Source organism: Rhipicephalus microplus, chromosome X (assembly GCF_043290135.1).
Source record: "Rhipicephalus microplus isolate Deutch F79 chromosome X, USDA_Rmic, whole genome shotgun sequence".
In the NCBI taxonomy this organism is placed as follows: domain Eukaryota; kingdom Metazoa; phylum Arthropoda; class Arachnida; order Ixodida; family Ixodidae; genus Rhipicephalus; species Rhipicephalus microplus.
The window spans coordinates 91521737-91545220 of record NC_134710.1 but is presented as its reverse complement, the minus strand read 5'-3'; the positions used below and the strand labels follow the sequence as shown (position 1 = coordinate 91545220).

Sequence of the window (23484 nt, the reverse complement as noted above, 5' to 3'; positions counted from 1 at the left end):
TTTCAGTAGAGTGGTTTTTGTTTATAGGGGGAAAAATATTTCCGTGTCAACAACCAAAAGGTATACAGTAGGAAGCTTGCCTTTGCCTCACCTTCACTGCATAGCACGTGAGAGCGAGGTTCCAGCGGGGGATTTTGGGCAGTGAATATTGCTTGTCATGCAACTCCTTGTCGTCTGTTTTGTAATACTGTTGTATCATTCTGTTCGGCTTCTGATAAATAATAGTGTGTGTGTGTGTCTGTGTGTGTGTGTGTGCGTGCGTGTGTGTGTGTGTGTGTGTGTGTGCGTGTTTGTGTGCGCGTGTGTGTGCGCGTGTGTGTGTGTGCGCGTGTGTGTGCGTGTGTTCGGCGCAATACGGCAGCTATCGGCTGAGCTTTCAGCAAGCCCTCTGAGGGGGCTGTGTCGCATAATATGAGGGCACCTGTACTCAACGTGTATTGACTGATTACGACCGAGTTTCAATAATAATAATAATAATAATAATAATAATAATAATAATAATAATAATAATAATATCAGGGCTTTTTTCACGTCCCGCAACCAAGACATGATAATGAGAGACGCAGTATAGTGGAGGGCTCCGAAAAGTCTGACCACCTGGTGTTCTTTACCATGCACTGACATAGCACAGTACACGGGCTTTTATACCGCTTCGCCTCCATCAAAGTGTGACCGCCCCGGCCGGATTCGAACCTGCGACCGCGGTGGAGGTGAGCCTGGAGCCCTGTAATGTACTGTATGGAACTAGTAAATCGTGATTGTGGCAAAGCAACATAAAACTGTTACTTTTATAGAAACAAAATTACGTGCGCATGTGCACGCATTTTGAGTCAGGCCATGTGTAAAGAGGGTTATTTTCAGGTGGTCGAAATTTCCTGAGCCCTCCACTACGGCGTCTCTCATAATCAAATGGTGGTTTTGGGACGTTAAACCCCACAAATCAATCAAGAGGGTTATTTTCTTTTTTACTCGTATGCATCCAACTGCAGCACACGTTCGCAGTCGATGGACGTCCTCAAGCAGTGGCGGAGAAACTGTCGGGAGCGCGCATAAAATGCACGTCGAGTGTTGTCGGGTTTGCATTTTTGTATCCAAGGCCAAGTATAAATAAAGAAAGCGTATATGTCGGCTGCTTATAAGACATTGTTACCTGTAACACTAATCAAGTGGCACTTGATTAGTTTTGCTGCAAAGCTAACTTCGCTCTTTTCTCTTTTTATTAATTACACTTATCTTGAAATACAGGAACAGGCAACGTTCGAATCATATTCCGCACGTCAACACACAAACGAAATTCCCAGCGGATGAGCTAGAAATATTCAAAGGCATATGGTGCGCGCGAGCATTTGTGCGGCGTAGAATTGATACTTTTATACGCTTTTGACCATTGTTGTTCCTGTATGTTGTCTTCGTTTGAGGTTGTGGCTTTCTTTCGTTGGATGTGTCATTTGTTAAAGTTTCGCGCCCAGGACAACTTTCAAGAATAAATAGTTCGCATGCCACTTGTCACGTTTACAAATACCATCGCCAGGCTGCTTAGGGCTGGTTTTTCGCCGACTTATTTTCGGGCATTTTAAGGGTGAAGAAGGATCTGATTCAGTCTATCTCGGATATTTTACAAGCCGAGTCTACCTCGACGAGCTCGCATTTCAATGTGCCTAGTTTGAGTCTATGCCCTTCCACGAACGCGCGAATTTCTTACGAAATATTTGCGACCGTCCAGGAAGGTACAGGTATTTTTCTTCGGGAGTAGGGATAATTTTGCTTCTCGTCTTTAACAAATGTGCCACCTTTCTGGAGTGGTATGCCACAACGCGATAAAAAATAAGGAATGGGGGGGGGGGGGGGTGCTCAACTAGCTCAATGACCAAACAAACAAAACGCGATGAGTTATGAATGCTCGCTAAGCAAGTGTGTGGAAAATGTTTCAAGTTTCTGCGCGCCAGAGCGGAGCTCGTCGCTTCTTTCTTTACTGTCTTGCGGCGTTTGCTGCAGCACTGCTCTTAATACGCCCTTGCCACGGGGGTGGAGACTTTATTGCGGAAAGCCCAGACTGCGTAAACGATTATGTAAAAAGCCCGGAGACAAGATTTATACTTGCCGGGATGCCGGGGCGTCTGTGTTGATCCGCGTCAGCCAGGCTTGTAAACTCTTAATGCGCAGCGCTCGGCGAAATGGGACACTTTTTTTATTTTTGCGATTCGCTTCTTTCTCTCACCTACATCGAGCAACCTCCGTCGATATGTATCCGGCATGGAAATTGCATGCGCCGTGGAAACGCTCCGTCGTGTGCGCTTCCTCCGGCGAGCGCCGCACTGCGGCCGGCACGAATTCCGGTCGCTCTGTCGTTCCACTCGGCTTTGTCGCGTGTCACGACGCCCATGGTGGCGTGTCTGCGCCCCGCTCCTGTGCACAGCGAGAGGCGTGAAGGGCGTGGCACGTTGGTGAACAGGAAACCTATCCGTTTAGTCTTCTGGGTAGTACTCGGCCGCGATATACACAAGTTTTTTGGTAGTATACAGAGTAATCGCCCTCCGCGAACATGTTTCCGTTTCGGGGTTTTTTTCTCTCTCTCCTTAACTTGTTGCTCTGTTGTAGAACCAGTTTTCGCGTTAGGAACACTACTCATGGGAAGCACTTGTGCTGTGGGATGTTCCGGTGCTAGGATGGGCAATATATTACGGTCAGAAGAAGACAACAGTGTACTAGCAAGTAGGATGTCGAGGTCTAATGGTCATCGCTGAAGACCCGACGAAACTTTTTGAATGTTGTCTGTAGTTGCATTGAGCGGGTAGAGAGACGTGTTGACAGCTCCAACGTCCAACTAAGAAGGATGACGCGCCAGCCTGAGTGACATTCAGTGCTAGTGACTAGACGCGACGTTTACAAATAGTATCATTTTACGGAGTTGGTGGATCGTGGATCAGTGACTATTTAGGAACCGTTTGAAAATGATTCAGGCGTCTTGCATGTGTTTGTGGAGAGCCATATGCACGACAATCTGATATTTATTTATTTATTTATTTATTTATTTATTTATTTATTTATTTATTTATTTATTTATTTATTTACTCGCTACTGAAGGTCCAAAATAGGACCCTAGCATGAGAGGCACAACGCATCTATATTGCAAAAAATATTAATGTTATATTTACGAATCAGGCACAATAGTGAGAGAATAAAGCGTAGACAGGGCCATGTCAGATAAAAGCAAAGGCTATAAATGTATAAGTAACATAAGTTAGTGTCGCGTACGTTGAGAGTGTCTAGTGTATACCTTATCTTGCTGATCCAAACTGAAAAAAAAAAGTGAGTGGTATCATGAAACCTATCGAACGGTCTTGTTAAGAACGTAAACAAGATATACATTTAAACATAGAACAACGGACAATTCTAAAAGCTTGAAAAAATTGCATCCACTTTATTTATACGAAGCGTGCCGTGCCCTCAATAAGGCGAGAGCATTTAATGTCTCATTATCAATTCCCTCCGTCCATCCATTCGTTCGTACCCTGGTACGGTGCAAGGTGGCCTCTGGGTGCTAACGTGTACCGGTCGTGTCGGACTCTACAGCGCTTGCGCTTCGTTTGCGAAGCGTCGCTGTGCCCTTCACGTCCAATCATGCAAGAAGGGAGACGCGCGCATCGTGGTCCAATCGGACTGATACCGTCTCAATGGGAAGCGTTCGTCGAACACGCTTGGAAATTTACAAAGTGTCCATTTATTCCCCTTGAGAAAAAGGGATAGAAAAGCGTTTTATGCGAAGTCTATTACAAGGAGCCTTCAGACGACAATGTGAAAATTGTGTAAAATTGGCCTAAAATAGGAAAGTGCTCTTGAGAAATGTTCGCGCAAGAAAAACAAAGATTGACATTACAGCAACGCCACCGATAATAAAATACATGACGCGTGAAGTGTATATTGTACATTTATATTATTGTATTCTGTTTCCCCCATGTTTCTGATGGTACTTACACATACATCCAGTGTATTGCCTAACATCAAATTTACATGTCTTGTAATCTTTATCATTTTGATGTCACTATGTTTCTCTTGTTCATAGTTTATTATTTTCTTGTACTCCACTCCCCTCTGTAAAGCTATGTGCGATTGAGGGTAAAATAAATGAAAAATGAAATGAAAACATGCGCGTTCAAGGAAACCAGTGCTCGCAAGTTCGGACAAATGCAGGCTGTTCCTATTCTTTGTGAAACTTTAAAGGACGGAGTGCTTCAAAATATTTTTTTTTTACTTTGGATATTTTAAGGTTTCAAATAATCAGCCCGTTAACGGTGCCATGTTTTGTGCGTCGTAAGTTTCGGGCGTGGAGACAAGTGGTTGTTGTTTAGGAGACAGAGAAATAGACAAAAAGAATTGGCTTTTGTATTTACATTTGTAATTGATCCTACGCTGTTTCGTGCGGCTAAATTGGAAGTCACTGTACTACTTTTTAGAAGATTCGAATCTTCCAGCTTAACCGTGTATAATTTCAGAAGCTTGGGCAGTGTACGCAAGTATTTTCTACGTTACTGCAGAGGCGTTGCCATTGGGTGGCACACCGGTTCCGTGCAAACCCCGGCCCTTTCACGGAATGCTATTTCGCGTAGCATACATGGTCAAAAATGACCAATGGCCATTTCAAGGATGTGCCCCCTCCCCCCGCCGAAAATGATTTCTGCCTACGCTTTGCGGTGAAGTTACGATCGCCTAAAACCAGTGAGTTGCGCGTTCATTTTTGTCGCTTGTGCGCACAAATATTAGGGCTGTTAAAAATGACATCTATTTAAGCCAGAACCAGCGCTGGCCAGAACGTATCGAGTGGACAAACGCTGAAGGCTCTTCGTGGAAATTTAGGCCAATGTCGTCTGCAGAGCTTACAGTACTTGCCTCGCAACTTCTCTGATTGACGCGGTCAACAATGGCGATAATAAATGGTCTACCCGCGCATGAAAATGGTGATGTCCTGGCAATGTACTGTCTGTTTCCTACTGATGTCCTACATGACCTTTATGGTTCCTTATCCTATATGTTGCCTGCAGGACACTACTTTATGTTGACGAAACCTTCCTCTTCCTGTGGAAGGATTCCTTCTTGTTACCTTTGGGATATGTCCTTTATGTTTACTGCAGGATGTTACCTGGCAGTGAACTATATGTTACGTGCAAGTGCACCTTAGTTCACATGTTCGTAAGAAGCGGTAGTACAATAATATTTCTTATCAGTACCGTGGCCAGAGGGGTGATTGACTGTGCCAAATCCCCCCCCCCCACGAAGACTAACTGGCCCATTGAATTATTACTCCCACTATATATATATATATATATATATATATATATATATATATATATATATATATATATATATATATATATATATATAATGTATGTATGTATGTATCGGTGATTCCACGAGAGATCGACACGGGTCCAAAAGTTGATATTTTAGATTTCATTGAGTATTTTATATTTCGTGCACCTCTCACCAGGTAGCCCGAAAGTCAACTTCGTTTTATGATTAACGGCAGAACTTACGAGAAAAAAAAAATATCAAACTTCACCAGCACGGAGGCACCAATTTCGTCACCTGTCATTTTCGAAAATTGCAGATGCTATAAAAAGACAAATAGTTTTGTTTCAAGGAAGGTATTTTTTACCGGAAATGCATGTCTAATGAAGAATGAATTCATACGGTTTCAAGTTTGTAGACTTTAAGAAAATAGCTTTTAAAAATGTCTAATTTTGTGACAGTTTAAAATAAGTTACGTATTCCCCCTTTTTTTTCTTCGAAAGTAATGCAAGCAGCGTTTTCAAACTTGCCATGCTTTAAGGAATTAGTGTGTTCATTAGGTACATAAGTTATTGCTGCCGTAGGGCAAATGTAAATTTTATATATTGCCTCAAAGTTCTCATATTAGCAAAAGTGTACTCCACTGAAATTGGAATAATAAAAAAACCCCATCTTCGATTTTTCTTAGTCTCGTAAATAGACAACCGAAGGCCATCATACAGTAATATAGAAAAACATGTTGCATTATTTTGTTTTAGCGACAATATTCGTGGTACAAATCAGAGCTTTTCGAGAATGCGTTGATCAGTTGAGAAATCTTGAAATCGGAACGGAAAAGCGGCAATAAGCTTCAAACGCGAGTAAACGTGACCGCATTTGGTGAAGAAAGGCTGTTTTAGCAGATAGGAGTAACTATTTTGAACACGGTATTCTACAGTATCTGAATTCACTCTTATACGTAGAGCACTGAGACTTCTAATATGTGGTGCCTCTCCATTACTGACACACAGATGGAGCTGCTGTGACGGCCATGTGTTTGCAACACGTTGGGTAAGAGAATTGAATGTTGAATGAGTTCATAAACGATTCATAACAAATTTTTATTATTTGGGGCATGAAGATTGCCGCATTAGACTGAAGAACACGCTTTAGGACAAGTTGTCATCCGTCGTCTGCTCTACAGATGAATTGCTGTGCGCCGCATCTCGGAGGCAATGCTTTAGATCGTATGGTCCAAAGTAGGAACAAAGAGTACGCCTCTCGTAATTTTATTGACAAAAACGTTGTGAAATTCATTTTAACGTACTATACTTCAGTTTTGCATTCGCACTGCGGATACTTGCGCACAAGTATCCACAGTGTCCATTCAGTATCCATTCACACTCCATGCACAAGTATCCATTCGCACTGTGGATAGTAACCACCCTGTCTCTGGTGCATACTTCCACCACTTAGTGCATACCTTTATTGCATGATGTTACTCAACAAGTTCAAATTCTGGATTACTATGCAGTGTAGCCGATAAAGTTGAAAGTGACTTGTATCAGTGAAGCTTTCACATATGGCTGCATCGGACACCTTGAGGCGACATAAAAGCGGCGGCCAAATCGCCACATTTGGGTGACATACAGGATGGTCCCAGATTGGAAACATACAGGATGACGCCTTGAGGCAACATAAAAGTGGTGGCCAAATCGTTACAGTTAGGAAACATACAGGTTGCGTCCTCGTGTCGCATCGGGGAACCATACAGTACACGTACAGGACGTTGCCATTTTCATAAGGGTACATTAAAAGCTCAAGATTAACTACATGATACAGTGTGAGAGAAAGGTTTTTCTACGCCTTGTGCTGTAGATTTCGCTGGAACGCAAGGTGCACATTTATAGCAGATCATGCTTGGATAGAGGCTTCTCCAAAGGACCATGTTGAAAAAAGGAAGAGAAAAGAAAAGGTGCTCGGCAATTTAACCGGACTATGGTGCTGGAAGCACTTCGCATGGAAGCAGGCGTCATTATATTCTCTCCTTGGGCGATGCTCGAGCGGCATAGCACTGAAGCGGTCACTGAAGATTCCCGATCTGGTAATATAACAGGTTTACTCAATATTTTGCGAGTAAACGTTCTTTGGACAAAACGAAACTTCAGTCCAGGAAGTTTGGGCTATCTCGCACTCGTTTGTGTGCAGAGTAAGCGACTGACCTCGCCTATTGATTAACCGCCCTTTCTCAGCCCTGCCGTTCTCGACTGAACGTGACTGGTACCTTTTGAACGTGATTGATTTGATTGATTTGTGGGGTTTAACGTCCCAAAAACCACCATATGATTATGAGAGACGCCGTAGTGGAGGGCTCCGGAAGTTTTGACCACCTGGGGTTTTTTAACGTGCACCCAAATCTGAGCACACGGGCCTACGACATTTCCGCCTCCATCGGAGATGCAGCCGCCGCAGCCGGGATTCGAACCCGCGACCTGCGGGTCAGCAGCAGAGTACCTTAGCCGCTAGACCACCGCGGCGGGGCAAACCTTTTGAACGTATACAATGCTATGCAGCGCTTCATGAAAGCCGCCGAGCTGTGCAGCTGAAACGCGACCGGCGTCACTTTCACAGGGGAAGCAAGTGGGTGGCTGTGGCTGGTACGTGGCCGTCATTGCCTTACCAGCGCAGATGTCTTGCGTGGAAATGCCTCGATATCTCTCTGGAAGCGGCTCTGTCCCTTGTATGCGCGAACACGCGAGCTTAGCGTTGCCGGGAAAGGAGTCGCCAGAAGGTGGCGGCCATTCCGGCCTTAGAAGGCTGTCGCTGCCGGCTTCACTGCAGGGAGATCACGTCCCGCGATCTGCCGTCTCGGCGGCCGGATTTGGACGCTTCATCGCTGAGGTTTCCTTTATTTTTCTCCATCTCGGTGATGGCAGCCGCTCTTTCGACGTCTCTCGTAACGAGGGGGACATTTGTGTGGCGCAGGGAGATGGGGGGTAATTTGTAATTGGCCCATTAGGACGAAGCGGCTCGGTGCTCGGGCCGCGGCGTGTTGGCTCAGCCGTTGTCTTCCAAATACAGCGCCTCGCCAAATGAGGCCTTCATTGTCGTTTGCAGAGATCGCTTCTGATTATAAATGACGCCCGGGAGGAGGCACCAGAATAAGGGAGAGGCCAGCGCTAATGATATATCCACACTTTGTTCCTGTGTCTTTTCTTCCCCATAGCTTCGCGCCGTTATTAAAATAATGCGGCCCAAGAATGTTGCGCAGTGCGCCGAAGCTCCCGCGCGGTGGACTGGCTTCGTTCGCCGGACTTTACTCGTTTTACTTGTTTCATTTTGCAGCGAGCGCTTCGTTTAGATAGAAATGGGGCGGCCATTTTGTCAGGCGATGATTTTCTTTCGTCTGCTTTTATCGCGCCCATGCGAGAGGGCAGACGAGAAAGGGGGGAGACTAATGAGCTGACTTTTCATTGGACGAGCGGCGCCAGGGAACTCGTTAGGAAAGCGCCGCCCCCCTTTGTCCTCGCGCTTTGCCTGGAATTAATTAAGAGAGGATGTGCAAGAGGGGAAGGAAGAAAAGAGAAAGGAAGAAACTCCAACGTGCTCCAGTTGGAATCCGAGAGAAAGAGAGAGAGAGAGCACACCGATCCGGCGCCATTGGTGAAAGGCACTCGGGTGCAAAATTAGTTTTCTTGTTTAATTCCCAGTCTGCTTGTTATTACGCTACGTCCAACTCGGGAATGGACACGAAGAAAACAGTGCGATGAAAGAGCCACCGCCCCTCGGCGTCGGGAAAGGGTCGCTAGGTGGCAGGAATTAGCCGTCCCTGTCTCGGTGTAAACACTGCGGAAGCTTTTCCGACCAAAGCACCCCCATAGTTTCTTGTTTTTTTCGCTCACATCCGGGATTTCTTTTTCTCCTTTTTTGTTGTGCGCGGCGCACTTTCGCTCGAATTAAATGGAAGGAACCGTCGCGCCTTCGTGTCTGAAGGAACGATATTGGGCGAGTATCTGCGATGAAATGACTTAGCCCGTCTTACTTCGCCGCCGTAATTACGCACTCGCTCGCTCTTTGCTTTCCTGCCGATGCCCGACTGCGCTTGTTTTTCTCGACTATTCCCTCTTTTTCCCCGGAGTACAATTTAAATGAACAGGGAACATGCCAGACGTCCGTTTAATTAAAAGGGCCAGGAAGGACACTTTTTTTTTTTGTTCGCATTCCTCGCTGGCATTTTCGATGCAGTGGGCGGATTTTTCTGACGTGGGCGCGGGCCGCACCGGGAGTTGTTGACTGTGGACCGCTCGCCTTTTGTACCTCATGTAATCATTCTACTTCGATAGAGTCAAGACTAAGCTTGGAACTGTGCTTTCCCTTGGCGTCAGCCGCTACCTTGTCCACTTTGCATTCGTTATCCTGAAATGACACGGGAACGGGAGCCGATGCAACCGCACATGCACAGACGCGAGCGAATGCTTTTGTGTTGGCATAGAAAGGAAAACGTATTCGGGCCTAAGACGAACAACCTGCAAACAGTCACGAAAAAAAAAAGTTGCAACAAATCTGTGTCTTTAGGTGGCGAAGACGGGGTTAGCGTGCGAGCAAAAACAATTTGATCGACCCTAACTGACGCCGGCGGAACGACACTAAGATAGAAAAGAAGCATGCTGTCGCAAGAAGCATGCAGATTGCTTAATGAAGAAAGAAAAAAGATGAAGACCTTGAACCCTTAGTAGTCAGTCAAGCAGGCTGGTGTATAAGTACTCATTCAGGAATGTTAAGTACCCTACAAAATTTAAAGGTTAAAAGAGTTATGAAGTAGTAAAAGTCACTCAAAAAAGACGTTTGGAAAAAGCCGGGCCACTAATAGCCTATGCCAAAGGGAGTCGGCTATTAAGCAAAGAAAACTGAGAAAGTTGATGCTTAGCTGCACAATAACAACATCCATCACGCATTGCGTCAAGTTGCGTTGAAGGAACGCACAATTCGGGTGTGACTATTAATAAAGCTGAATTGCTTAGTGGTATGCAGATGGAAGGTGAAGCAGAAAGGGATGCGATAGCATTCTATTTTATAAAACTTGCTCATTGTACGATGCTTGAGAAGGTTGCAATCCTTTACACAATGTATCATCACTTTAGATAAAGCATCAGAGTCGTCTAATCAAACCAGGAGACTATTAATCCACTAGAAATTGCAATGTACTCTCACATTTAATTCCATATAATACGTCATAGTCACAATATCTGTTAAGGCGCATTTGTACATAACTAGCGCTTCAAATAACTGCATACAGCTCCGACTGGTTTCAAGAACAATATTCAACAAGGATTCGCACACTTGTCATCAATTATATAATAAAAAATTCTGGAACAAATTATAAATCATGCTTCTGTATGGAATTTTGTTTTTTTTTTGTGAAACCACAAAAAAAAAGATACAATAAAGTGGCCGTTATACTTTAGGCCCGCTAAGGATGGCCATTATTCTTCAGATCAATACAACAAAAACCATAAGTAGAGTGACGATATCTCCAAAATCCATTTTTTTTACCTGTTTATCATTTCCTTCGTTTTCCGTCAGTCTAATATTGTGTCTTGAAAAGAGCAACAAGAACAGAAAATCATATTAGTGCGTGAGGATCCCAGTATTGCAACATCGGGCTCTACTTAAGTGTAAAACGCTTCGTTTCATCTTCTGCTTGGCTAATAGGTTCGTCCCAGAATTACACCACTGTTCTCGTTTTTTTTTATTTTTTATAGAATTAGTTTACAGTGTTATTTGATGTTAGCTTTCTGCTTTCAATACAAGAGCCTTAGGCCACAAGACGTGCATAGTTCCACATTAGTTTATATAATACATTCGAGATGCTGGAAACAAGTTCACTTGTGATATACATCTGTGCGTGTTCTGAGCTTTGGCGTTGCAGTTTGCTAGCCAGGTTCAGGTGCAACACGTATGTGTCTCCAATTTTGATGTTTACTCATGCAGCCCTTTACAAGGCTACGGCGTCGGATCGAGCCAAATGTCTCCGACCTCGTGACATCAAGTACTTCTTCGGTGCCTAAATGGTGAGTGGTGTCTGTCCATTCATGACTACAGGGCTGCCTGTTTACCTGATCGGTGCTCTAGACGCGGGATAACGAATTATGATTAAAAACTTCCGTGAGTGTACACTTCCATGACCGTTGGTCCGTGCACGTCCTTAGTTTTTCGTTCGTTTTTTATTTCACTATTATTATTATTATTATTATTATTATTATTATTATTATTATCGTTTTGTTCTGGATTATCCATGAAACCTTCCAGTTTTCAGTGAAACCAAGTTTATCTGTCTGAAACCTGGAATGTTCGTTGGGATGCTGTCTTTGTTTCGCCTGCATTGGTATCTTATGCTGTCTCAGTGAATCTTCTTGTTTCGTTCCAACTTAAAAGTTGCGTTTTGTGCTACTGGCTCACCTAAAGAGTACAGCCCTCCCCCCCCCCCTCCCCTTGTGCTCTCGGCCACTCTGACAATTCTTCGTTTCCAGACAAGACTTCGGGCCCAGTAGGCATTTTGCCTCGCTGGATTTAAAAGTGTATATATTCGGACAGAAGCTTGTGGCTCAGCTGTTTCAAAGTGAACTTGTGCTTATGGCAGTTAATACACGGGACGAGTTCCAGAGGTTAACGGTCTTGTACGATGGGTGATTGACTCTGGCGGTACTGCACGCGGTCTTTTCATTGAGTGTTCTCTGTTTTGCTGTCTTAATGTGTATCGTTTTGTTGAATGTTTTATTAAACCACATGTTAGTAGCGTAGTTTTCGACGTTCCTGATCTTCGTTGCCTGAATCTATTCGTCCTGGAAATGGGGAAGTGATGTGGCTGTTTATATATTTGGCATACGGCCAGTATAGGAGCTACGATGTTATCAACGCTATATCAGTGACATTTTAGATGGAGCCGGACGTAATTTGTAGATGTCAGCATTTATTAACCGAATGAGGTTAGACAGAGACACACCGATTAAAGAGAATGTGACGAGTAGAATGCGGTGCCTGTATGTCTAGCAAGGAGGACAATAGGGTAGAGAAGGGAAAAGCAATTGCGCCGCAGGCTTCGGGAGTATTCCGAGAGTGAACGGGCAGAGAAGGGTTGAAGGTTGTTCACCCCTCATTATTGTGCGGTCAGAGCATAGTCAGGCTGCAAACAAAAGGAAAGAGACAGGGGGGTTGAAAGGGGCAAGAGGGCATATCTGTCAATACTTGTAAGTGTGCTTGCTGGAATATAGTACGAGAGCGGTCGCATTAGTGCCAAAGGAAGGTTATGTAGAACATAGAAGAAAACTTGAAGTATAGAATCTGAAGCGAAAATGTTTGTTGAATTTTATGGTGGACGGATCAATGTGTGAAATAAAGGCCAGAATTCAATGCATCCTATAGAACGCTCTGTATGTTGAAAAAAAAAATTCTGAGCTCCGGCGTTTTCGCTGTACTTCTTTTACGTTTTGTGCAAAAAAAGGCGAAAATAAAACTATTAGGTTGTTGATTCTGTTAGAACTATTGTGTAGGCTAGCAACATGATTGGCTAACCATCGTAGGGATGTGAAAGAAAATTTAATCATGTGAAGGGAATCATACAAGAGCTCATTATTTGTTTTTAGCTGTGCATTTTTGGTTGCTATAGTGGTGAGAGAAGCTATTCCGTGTCTCCAGCTTCATAAAGTTTTGAAAAAAAAAAAACTTCTTCTCGCTATTTACGAACATAATTTCTTTCAAAGCCATTCTGGTTCTTCTTCGTTGTTTCGTTCCCTACATAAAGCATTCAGTGCCGCAGCCTTGCACGAATATCGGCAACATTATCGCCGCTTGAAATTCTTTGTGCAGCCTAGAGGCTCCTCTTTTTGGCATTTCTGAGCCATGGTTGCACGTCACATTTATCCCAATTTGGCGCCTCTTACCTCAACGACCGCTTTCGTTCACTGGTGTATATAAATACTCTAATCTTGCGAGAACCCGACCTAGGAGCCATGTACGAAATTTAACATTAATTGTTCATCACAACTACGTGTAGAACATAATTTACAGGTAACGGTGGCGCGTCCCTCTGACTCCTCTGGGCGCTGACGGTGTATAGTCATGGCAGCAATGCGTGACAAGTGGTTGCCGAGTTTAGTTACAACATGAAGAACGTAATTTAGCGAAGATTGCAGAGCTGGTATCGCCAGACAATAAAGAGCCGCTTCTTCGCCACGCTAAATCTGCGTCGCAAACACATTCGTGTCCTTGCTATTTAATGGCCTCGTGGCACGGTGCCGACTTGCCTTGACTGCTGTCTCCATAAATTACTCATATTCGCGCTCCGTGGCTCGAATATCGCTGAAAATGTTTCCTTCTCTGCCCATGGCAGTGGTCTAAGGCAAACAATTATATTCTGCGGCGTCATATGTTTTCTTCCCGTACTTTCACCATCAACGAAGTATTACCCATCACATAAGGATTCGAAGCGTGAGAGTATTTTCTTCACTGTACAGGAGGCAAAATTACATCCTTGCAAGGCTAAGAAACAGTGTTGTTGTTCTGTCCAACGGAACAACAACATTCTTCTGTTTTTGCCACGACAGGCCAGCCCGATAGCGTCTTCTGTAGACATCCACGCAAAATGGAGATGCATTGAGCATGATAGTCGATTTTTTTACCGTGGAAATATTATACAGCAGTCGTATCTGATAAGGGATCACGTTAACAAGTCTATAAGAGGCAGAAGAGGAAAATCCCACCAGCCGCCACTCAATGCAAATTACACTACTAATGGGTGGTTTAGTACTTTTAACCCATTACAAAGAGCTAGTTTTAAATTTAGCCAACAACAAAAGGAAGCAAACCGCACTCGTAATCTATACGTATGATATTTTTTTTTTCCAAACAGCGTGCACTATTCATTTAAAGTGCCCGCATTCAATGTGTACGGGCCCTAAACCATTCCGAGGAACAAGGCAGGACAGACGTGGGGTTCAACACGACGGCATAGCAGTTCGTCTGGGCGGCTAGGCGATGAGCCAGTGAGACATTCGCAGGAGTCGCTGATAGCTCGTGCCGGGAGCCCCAATGGAGGCGATCAGAAACCCTCCACGGAGGGTATATGCAGTTACGCCAAGCAGGAAACGACATCCTCGCGACGGTCTCGCGCGAGTCTGGCAGGTCGGCCGATGAAGTATGGCCGCGCGGAATGAAGGCGCAGAAGTCGGCGCGGTATCTCGGGCTCCGCAAACAAGAGAAGCGAAAAGGCGCGCGGACAAATGGTCGACGAGAAGAGCGAGCCGCCGAGACGGCGTTGGAACAACAGCCCTGGCGAGGCGGTCGGAGCAAGTAAAAGGAATGAATAAAGCAGGAATGGTGCGGGAATTAATAATAATGGCGGAGAAGACTCCAATCATAAGCGCACGCCCCTTCTCGGCCAAAATGCGCCTGCCAGTGCAAACGATTGGCTCGCTCGCTGCCGCGCCATTAAGGACATTAGCCCTTCTTGTGTGCTTGGTTCCGTCTGTTTGTGCGTCTCCCTGATGTCTGTGCTGCTTCTGTGCGGCGCGAGACGGCGCAGCCTCGTGTGGTTTGCCATTAGTCCAATAATCACCCGTCCATTCCTCGTCTCTCTTTCCTTTGCCGCTGCAGTTTTCAATTCCACCGCGCCATTAACTCCCTTTTCTTGTGAAGACGACCGGCGTGTGCACTGATCCGCCGCGTGGCAGACCTCTTCGCCGGCGCTAAGGCTTCTTTTAAGAACAACCCCGCGCCGGTAAAATCGCGAGGCAATCGGGGTATCACTGCAGCAGTCCCCTCTAGAACTGCACTCCCATCTATACCACTTCTTCAGCGGGCTCCGTCAAGAAGATGGCGCCCTTTCATGGTCCAGCAGAACCCGCACTTCGCGCCCATCGAGCCGAGCTGAGATGGGCTTTATACTATACATGCGATTAACAAAGTATAGTATGACGTCGTTTTCTTCTCTTTTTTTTTTTTGCTCTTTTAGTAATATTGAATATCATATCATCCCTTCGTATCCGCACACGCACATCGGCATGTCTGAAGCGATAAGAAGCAGATGCAAATTATCTTGACTTGCGCAACCATATCTGCACGAAGTTGCCACCGTGTGGTTCTGTAGTAATATTTTTCCGACAACATATAAAAACTTGAGACAGACCTTGCTTTGTCCGTTCATTCGTCACGCTGTGGTTTTCGAGCCGTTCTTCTCATATCGCCACCTCATTCTCAGTTTCACCTTCAGATAGCCAAATTATAACATAACACAATATGACAAAAATTAAATATACAGAAAAATAGCGCACATCCTTCGCTAGCTCTCACACGGTGAACCCAACTTATCAGCTGCATACTTAGGTTTTTAACTTTCTAGCTGAGAGAGATATAAACCCCTGCTTTGGATTCAACCACCTTTGGAAGGCGCGTGCAGACAGATTTGTACAGAATACTAATTGCGTGGCATATGGCATGACTTTTCCTTAGTCCGATTAGGCTCCTCGTGCATCTAAATTGCTGTATTTCTGAGTTCGTCGCAATGACTGTACTGCATGCTTTTCTTTCTAGATGATCCCGCCAACATCCATGCACCTTTTTGTACATCCTACAAGCCTTTAATTATTTTACGCTTCTACTTTGCATTCATCTAGTAAGGCGACAGATAACGTAAAACTCGAAACAGCTTTCTTATTACCCTGCTTTTCACAAATTGCTAATAAATATGTCGATAAGCAAAGAAATCGTTTACGGATAGCTGTATAGGCGTTTGCAAAGTTAGCCGCCACTGTAGCTTAACGTCGTAGAACTTGTGCTGCTCACGTCGAGGGCGCCCTTTCAATCTGGAGCCTGGCGGTCATGTCTCCGCGGGGGTGGAATACAAAAACGGTTATCTACTTAGATTTACGACCCACCTCAACTGGCGAAATTTTAACTCTGAGTGTGCAACCACGGCGTGGTTAGTTATGACTGCCTAGTGTGTCTTATGAAACTCCAGAATTAACGTTGTTTAAAGTCTTGTTTGTGGGAAGGAAACAGAAAAACAAATAGCAAGGGAGGTTAGTCAGGTGAAACGCGTCGGGTTTTCGCAGTTCAATTCAACATGGCCGTGTGGGCTCACTTTCTTCCGATGAAAAAGGTACACAAGCTCGAACTTCGCAACATACCGCAGGTAATGATGCAGGCCTACTATGGTCTGCAGTGTTGATAAATAAATTCAATAAATAAATACCGGTGAATCGGGCAACGCTGGTGCATTTTATAAATTTGTCACTCTGTAGCATATTTCTCGCATCGCAGATGCGCTGCAGTACATTCAGTGGGAATATGTATATATTATTGTTATTACCCTTTTACAAAGAAGTACGTGTCGCTTGATCGGTAATTCATCATCCATGATAATGGGTCGAACACTTAGGAGAAATCATACGTTCGTTATAGGCTGTTCTCTAGAAAAGCATCAATGTTTGTCCTAAGTAGGATTAACATTTACTTTCGTGTTTTTAAAAGGCGTTAATTTTTTTCTTTGTCTTGCTTGAAGTGGCTTGCTGTGGAGAGATTAAGGTTTATATCTCCTCGGCTAATACAAGTTAATAAGTTCTTTGGCGAAAAAAAATGCGTTACCGAGAGTAATAAATGAAGCCAAGCAAAAACATATCAAACTGAGACAATTTCAAAAAATAACATGGTAATGTACAGTTCGCTTGCAAGAGTTCACATTGAAATAAAGCGCGGATACGTACACATATCTAAATCTTCCCACAATATACAGACTAACGCATCATTCCGTGTATAGCAGCTTATAGCTTTTAATCACAAGCGCTTGTCAAGTTCAGTGTCCACTAAGGCGTTTTTTTTTGGCGTAGATGTCCGTTTTTTGCAGAAGTTGCGACCATGGTTTAATAGGTAAGCCCTAACGCGCCTATTTGATCACCATCTTGTTTATCTGACGTGCAAGAAATTAGCAAGAAATCATCAACGATCGAAGACACGTGTAGATAGTCATATACTTCAAGAAATCTATTCGCTTTATTATATGAACAATAGGGTACTTAAGTTGAATTTGTTGCTTTATTGTGTAGGAAGGAAGCAACAAGGGGGGGAAAGAAAAGTCAGAGATGTTAACCAGTCTAGTGTCCTGAGACCCTTTCTTCCGACTATTGGCGATTGTCAAGTCTGTCTAGAAGTTTTGAAACTGGCTGAGACCGTCCTTGGCACGGAAGGCATTGAGAGCTTTGTTTCACGCTCTTGCGGGCTACTGTCCTGAGAGACAGACTCCAAGCAATGTCGTCTTTAGAATTATTGTTCCCTTTTTTTCTCTCTTTTTTCAGCAGTTTTTTTTTTTCTGTCATATTTTACTCCCGTTACCTCTTTCCCCGGCACAGGACAGCCAGCCGATCTGAGAACCGGCCAACCTCCCTGTCCTTCCCTTCCTCCTCCTCCTTAACCAGTCTAGAAGGACGCTGCGCAGGGGAAACTGGTGGGGGAGTTTTTTAAAAAATGGAGAAAGAGAGAAAGGAGAGAGAACACACATCTTCCAAGGAACAAGGGAGCTAATCAGCACATCTGTGCGATTGCTGCACACAGAAGAAAAAATGTGCATCTCGAATGTTAGGAATGATTAACGTTCAGCGACGAACGTGTCCCGAAAGATGTTTCAGCTTGTGCAGATAGACTCGGTAAATAATTGTGCCATGCCCACTTCGGGATCAGCTTACTCGGCTGTAACACTGCCTGCGGGATCGGCGAACCAACTTCGGTGGGGCTGATCACAAGGAATTTGTGGGTATGGTTAACGAGACTCCCGTGTATCGGCTGTTTTTGCCGCTACAGGATGGATGGATGGATTGGATGGATTGATATGGCTACATGTACCTTTTAGATCGGGTGGTGGATAACGCCACCAAGCCGTAATACTTAGTGAACCAAAAACTAGATTTACTTTTTTTTCCTTTAAATAGTCAGGTTGAGGACTGGTACTTAGCTGTGAAGGGTTTAATTATCACTCGTGCCTTGACTTCAGCCACCAATCAGATAACCTCCTTCTAGTTAATTATACCCGCTTACAGTCTATTTTGCCCTCGCTGTGCCTAAACCCGAGTGCTTTGAAAAACACTGTGTGATTACTCTGAACAATAGGGTGAAGCGCTTTACACAAGATTATCAAGTGTTCGGCAGTTTCCTCCTCCTCTCCACACGCACTGCATACCGTGTCTACCCCTTCGTATTTGGCTCGATATGTCTTGGTTCGCAATACTCCCGTCCTCGCCTCGAACAGTAGAGAACTACCCCGAGGCTAGTGAATTAAAACAGGTTAGTGAATGAAAACGCCACCTAGGGATGTTGAAAGCTACTGCGAGCGACAGAGGACGTCCAATCAGAAGCGCCGAACACCGTCCGATTGCCGAAGAAAACGCAGTTTTAAAGCCTAGCGATGATGTTCACATTAACGCCATGATCATATGTATGTACCTTTCTTTCTTTCTTTTTTCTTTCTCGCCCACCTGTTAGTATACTCTGCCACCAATTACCCTTCCTGTCTACACAAGCGTGTAGGTGCTCATGTATTCGCCCACAGAATTATCTGCATTTATATAAAAAGTATATCTCTCTTAGACAATTTCGCTCACAAAAAAAAAAAGTGTTGTCTAATGATTACGCCGGGTGACTAAAGCCAGGTGCGCAAGGCACATGTATAAGTGTACCCTAAGAGCTATTGTAAAGTTTCTCCCGAAGAAAGTACAAAATGTGTGCAAACACTATGCGGGCTCACAACATTCCTGCACAGACAGCACTGATTTCGCTATATCCGTGTGTAGCAAAGAGAGGTATTTATACACACAGAGAACTTTACTTATATTTTAACATGAGAACTTACTCTGTTGTTTGCAATCTCCTTTATGCATCTGTGAGCAGTTTTTATTTTAGCTTTCAGACCGCCAAGGTAAAGTGGGACGTGAAACGCCCACCGTGCGTTCGAAAAAGACTGAAGGGTGTTGATTATGTTAGCTGTTTAATTAGAAGCTATGCTGCAGTACGCCCTTACTTATAGAAAAATAACAGTCAGTACTGTTCCTGCAGGAACACTACTGACGTCTAAGCGTATTATTATTTTTTAGTGTAATAAAATAATTCACATGTGAATTATTTTATACGGTAAAATGTAATAATATGCTTAGAAGTTTATTCATGCACAGACTGTGCAGTGTAAAATTCAAGCATATAGCACTGTAAAGTGTATCACGTTTCTAAGTTATCAGCTTTTTTAGTAATAGATATCGCATGGGTTTAAGTCACAGAATGAAAAGGTGGGAGAAACAAATGATGCTAAGTAATGGTTTGCCAGCCTGTGAAATCAACACCGCCGTCGTAATGCACGTACAATTATTTCCCTAGTGAAAACGTATACGGTCATTTGTGGCGCTCTTTAGATACACTTCAGGTCACGGTTCCACTAAACACCGCATTTCATCACCAAGGTGAAGAACACAGTAATAAAAAGCCGGAGGCTCTCGAGTGTTGGACGGGCAGTGGCGACGATGATTCCTGTCATTTTCTGATGACTTTATGCGATTCATTGCCTGTTGCCATGAGAAATATCTGCAGCCTCTTTGAGCATGACAAACCACCCGAGGCGCATGTTGCCGCAGAACGCAGCCCCGCTTCGTTTTTCGTTCCGCAGCTGGCAAACGGGCCACTTGCTCTTCGCTTGCGCTCTCCTCAAGCGCAGCCAGTGTCCAGTTCCTGTCGCGCACAACAACACATCCGCGCGGGTCGGAAAATGACGCCGCAACAAAAACAAAGAACAAGGCTGAAAATAGCGCCATCAACAAAGCGTATCAACGGCTGCGCTGGGCGAGATTGATGCCCCACATGTGTTTTTCGAGAGAATGGCCGGCGCGGCGCACGCCTGCAGAGATCGGAGAGGTAAATGATCTCCGCGGCTGAAACAAGGCGTGCGAGGGCTGCTCGGAAACGACGCTCTCGGAGTCGCTGCATGTGGGTACAAGTGGAACGGCCGCCAGCAGCGGCAGTGCGCGCGCCACGTGAAACTGCGGCTGCACTCGCTGCTTGGTCTGTAGAATTGGGGCGTATTTCTCTATGTGGCGTTGCGAAAGCTGTTCTGTATAACACATCAGACTAGTTTTTGGGCATTGAGTGTTATTAAATTTTTGTTGATCAGAGCGATGGACTGATCGATTGATTTTTTAACAACCTCGAGCATCACAAAAGTGGCATATCGAAGGGCTCCCGATTAACTTGGGCACCTTGCACGGTTTCCTCAATGTGCAATAATATAAGGGCGTCTTTTCGTTGTAATCCTTATTTGAAGCCTTAGTTTCGGGAACCAACTTCACCACGACATGCTCAGCATTGATTGCTTGATGTGTGGGGTTTAACGTCCCAATACCACTATATGATTATGAGAGACGCCGTAGTGGAGGGCTCCGGAAATTTCGACCACCTGGGGTTCTTTAACGTGCACCCAAATCTGAGCACACGGGCCTACAACATTTCCGCCTCTATCGGAAATGACATGCTCAGCAGTACAACGTCATCGTCACTTAGTGACATCGGTAGCTAGTTCATTAACTTATTGCCCAAGCGTGAAGCATTGAAGCTTATACCAAAATCTGGGTTACACCGAAGGTTTCTCTTGAAGGTGACGTGATGGGAAGAGTGGTAGTGGCTTGCAGCTACATGCCAGAATGGGGCGAATATGTGATACCGAAGAAAACTGTGTTAGCCAGAGTCGAAAGTGATTGTTACATAACTTTTCTGTGACGTTTACCAGGCTGTGGTATGCACACATCTACCATCAGGAGCGCTAATGTGGGCCAACAGTCAACGCTGCACTGATGGCAGTAATAGTGCTTCCACTTCGTTTCGTGCGTTTCGAAGCTTCTCAATATGGAATCCCTTTAATCCTTTACGCTTAGGACGCGGATACGTTTTAGAGCGTGGTTCCTGGGCGCTCGTGCATGGATGGAGTTGTCGTCACTCGTCCATGGTCGCAACCGAGCAAATGGGCACAGCGAAAGTTTTTGCTCGCGATCCTCGAGACGCTGTTCATTTACTGGGGCCGGCTGGATTACTCCCGAACCTTCGCCGAAGAAACAAAGTGCAATAAAAAGTGTGAAAGCAAACAATAGAAAATATATAAAATAGCAAAATAATGAGTAAAAAGAACAAGGTATTTGCAACTGGCGTTTGTGCGGCTGTTTCAGATAATAAACAAAAGTGAAAAAAGAAACAAACATTTATTTGAGTATTCAAAATAAAAAACAAGATTAAGATTAGATTGTATAACTGGAGGCATATGTCTCTCTCAAACTTTTTGCTTTAATATATCGTCAACTGAAAATACTCGTAGAGCCGCACTCACATATTGCATTAGGGAGCATGGTAATCGTCGCTGATAATTTATATAGATGGCTACCAAAGCAGTGCCAGTGCCAATGGAGACGGCGCAAATGAGCTTGGACTGACCGTGTAAATAATATCAGTAAAAAAAGGGGGTTGTAGACACACAAGAGCAAGGTGAAACCTACGATACGGTATCGTGCAGATAGCGATAGATCTTATCAGTTAAAACGCGTCTTACGACGAGCAATTTATTAAGGAGAAAAGTATTCAAAAAAGCCAATCAAGGTGGAAAAATTGCAATACGTGTCACAAAGACTTATTTAAACTCTGTGTGTTAGGGGGGGAGGGGGTGCATTTTTCTTAAATAGTACATAAATCGTTCCCTCAGCGGCTGTTGCCAGTTTTCCCGTTTACGATTTCACTCTGTGTCAAGATTTCCATTCACTGTTTCACTCTGTGTCATTTGTACGTATGTGCCTGTATATCTAACAGTGAGACAAATTAGAGTTTTCGGGTTTCGTAGTGACCAAGCTCATTGTTGGTACCATTTTCGTTGACTATCATGACAGACTAGTGCTCTCGCTCCATCGCCCCGCCACGGTGGTCTAGTGGCCAAAATACTCGGCTGTTGACCCGCAGGTCGCGGGATCGAATCCCGGCTGTGGTGGCTGCATTTCCGATGGAGGTGGTAATGTCGTAGGCCGGTTTGCTCAGATTTGTGTGCACGTTAAAGAACCCCAGGTGGTCGAAACGTCCGGAGCCCTCCACTACGGCGTCTCTCATAATCATATGGTGGTTTTGGGATGTTCAACCCCCACATATTAATTAATCTACTCTCGCTCCAGCTTATGATAAAGGACACTTAGATATTATATCTTATTTAACCTTAGTTCCCACTCGCGAAGCTTCTTGTATGTGTTCTCGTCGACCGCGTTCGCTAGCGTTACAACCGGCATCAGGAGTGGCTAGCTTTCTTTCCCAGAGGGAAATTTCGCGTCAGAACTTTTCTTTAGTGTGGAACCTCGTCCATTTTGGAGCTGTGTCACCGACCTGGCTTGTAAGGGTAGTGGACGCGTGACAGTAACTTTCTGTGAAACTATGTATATGTTGCGCCACTGGCCAAACTTGCATTCTGTTATGTACACGTGCACGTCAACTTTATATTCGAAATGCCATGGCAGCTCATTCAAGCGTCCAGAGCTGGCATGTGTAGTTTGCCTTGCGAAAAGCTTATTCTCGGTCAATTACATCGAATGCGTGGTTCGACCATTGTACGCCCAGCATCAGATGTGGCGTGGGGTGAAACGCCCGTACATATTGCACCGATCGTAGGTATATTCCGCATTGATGCTCCCGTCTAGTGCGCAGGCTGTCCGTGTGTGTAGTAAGACTTAGCTCGGGGCCCTAAGGAACCGCCGTGTTCACGAAACCGTGCTTCTTCGCACAGCGGGGCACAGTCGACGATGCCCAGGCGCCAAGTGGAGGAGAAAGAAGCGATCACTTTCTGCGCGCGCATTTAGCTTCCGCTCATTTTCTTTGTGACCTCAAACCGGCGAACCGGACGTGGCGAGAAGCCGCGCATAGGCAGTGTGCATCCCCCGTTATGGAGCACCTAACGGAAACCGACGTCTTATCAGCCGTATATTTCACACGTGGCCCTGGCGATTTCGCATTCTACGTCGTCGTCGTCCTCCCCGCCCTCGCGCTGCCATCCGCCGGAGCCGACGCGCGCTTCCCGCGGAGCCCGAAACGGGGCAAGACGCGCTGCCCGGCACGCATCCCAAAAAGGACGCATAAATAGTGAGCGTCGGACGCGAAAACAAGCGTATATCGCGC

The 23484-nt window shown here is 44.9% G+C and overlaps 1 protein-coding gene across 2 annotated transcripts in view; it reads left to right on the top strand.

Moving 5' to 3' along the window:
• The window catches only part of zfh2 (Zn finger homeodomain 2), a 390896-nt gene that overhangs the window by 164509 nt on the left and 202903 nt on the right, over window positions 1-23484 (top strand). For both annotated transcript variants that reach the window (XM_075877275.1, XM_037427400.2), the window contains one exon: window positions 11257-11336. The gene's annotated coding sequence lies outside the window, so the exon portion shown is untranslated. The remainder of the gene's footprint in view (window positions 1-11256; window positions 11337-23484) is intronic.